Source organism: Microtus ochrogaster, chromosome 8 (genome assembly GCF_000317375.1).
Source record: "Microtus ochrogaster isolate Prairie Vole_2 chromosome 8, MicOch1.0, whole genome shotgun sequence".
Classification (NCBI taxonomy): domain Eukaryota; kingdom Metazoa; phylum Chordata; class Mammalia; order Rodentia; family Cricetidae; genus Microtus; species Microtus ochrogaster.
Window position 1 is genome coordinate 51,086,166 of NC_022015.1, and position 1,967 is coordinate 51,088,132.

The window sequence follows — 1,967 nt, forward strand, 5'->3', positions numbered from 1 at the left end:
AATGACTTAGAACAGGCAGAGCAGAGGCAATGAATACGTTGTTCTGTGTTCTGAAGGCCTCCAACAGCATCAACAGGAGAGAACACAGACCTGAAAAGGCGACAGGCCAGCATTGGGTTAATTGTTCTGGTTACTTCTAGGTATGAAAATATTGGAAGACAAAGGATTATGGGAAGCATCTTGGCTTTCCCTTTCCAAAATACTCTTGGCAACTAAGTTGGTGTTCATGTAGAAGACATCTGCTTGTAGGAGATGGATGAGAAACGAAATAAGAATATAGCATAAACCGTCTGCCCCCGACTCCATACTTTGCCAGCCACTACCAGTACACGTGGGTGTGGAGCTGGTAGCAGTCCCGGATTTCCTAAAAGCAGAGATGGCTCTCAGATAAAAATGGCAACTTGAGGATGCATTTACCCACCCTTTTATTCCATGCAGGTCTCCTATTGAAATGGCCTGTGAGATGCTCTAAGCAGAGAACCCCTTACAGCATTGGTGGTAGCTGAGAAAGGGAGGAGCCTGCTGAGTGCATAAGGATGGAACTGTGGAGAAAAGTCCTGTCACCCCAGGTTTCCATGCAGTTGGTTCTAGCCCTCAGTGGGGCCAAGGAAAAGTAAGCACATGACTTCACCCGCTGAATGACTCCGCTATTGGCCCCACGATGAGGAGGGAGAACTCCACCTGGGGTCCTCCTAAAGCCTTACATAGACTATGTAAGTTGAGCTGGGAAACCAAAAAAAAAAAAAAAAAAAATGACAACAACAACCCTTTCCAAATAAAGGTAACTCTGTTAGAAACAAGATAGGCCCCTACCCTAAATATCAACCACCCTGTCTGTGTTCAGAAAGAACTCACCAACCAGATTACTAGATTTCTGGACCAGAAAAAATATACATTTTAATTTATAAGTACAGCAAGTTGAATTATTTCCCTCTTGTCTTAGTTGGCCTACAACTTTAAATATGCAAAATCTCCATAAAATCTCAAAGCGTGAGTATTAGACAAGGCCTGACCTCCCTCTTTAACTGGGCAAATGATAGGAAAGAAGAGAAGAATGGATAAGAAAAATGTGGTACATTTACATCATGGAGTACTACACAGCAGAAAAAATAACGACATCTTCAATTTTGCAGGCAAATGGATGGAGCTAGAAAACATCATTTTGCATGAGGTAACCCAGACACAGAAAGACAATTATCACATGGACTCACTCATAAATGTTTTTTAAACATAAAGCAAAGAAAACCAGCCTACAAACCACAATCCCAGGGAACCTAGACAACAATGAGGACCCTAAGAGAGACGTACATAGATCTAATCTTCATGGGAAGTAAAAAAAGACAAGATCTCCTGAATAAATTGGGAGCATGGGGACCTTGGGAGAGGGTTGAAAGGGAGGGGAGAGGAAGGGGGGAGAGCAGAGAAAAATGTAGAGCTCAATAAAAATCAATAAAAAAAAAAGAGAGCGAACAGACACTAGGAGTCAAACAGGGCACTCATACCAGAGACAATGGGGGTAGCCTTGAGAAACACTCCCTACTGGAGATGCTGGAGCCCTCTGAGTAGTTGCAGACTTCACACATTGGACATCAGAATAAGTGCTCACAAATTAGGAGGGATTGTAAAAACAGAAAAGACTGGAAAATGGAAAACCTTTCAGATGTTGGGAGCATGCTCCTGTAATCCCCCTGAGACATGGAGGCAGACAGATCACAAATTCAAGGGCGGCCACATCACTGAGCAAACTCAAGGCCATCCTGGCTCACATGAGATCCTGTTCCAGAGAAAGGAAAAGAGAGGAGAGGGGAAGAGAGGTGATGAGAAAAGAGGAGAGAGAAGGAGAGAGACAACCTTGAATGTGTGGCTCCTTTTGCCACAGCAGAGATAAGACCTAGGGCCTTGAGCTTGCCCTGAAATCATGTTATCTCCGTGGCACATTCCTTTGGCACATGACTGAATATATAATT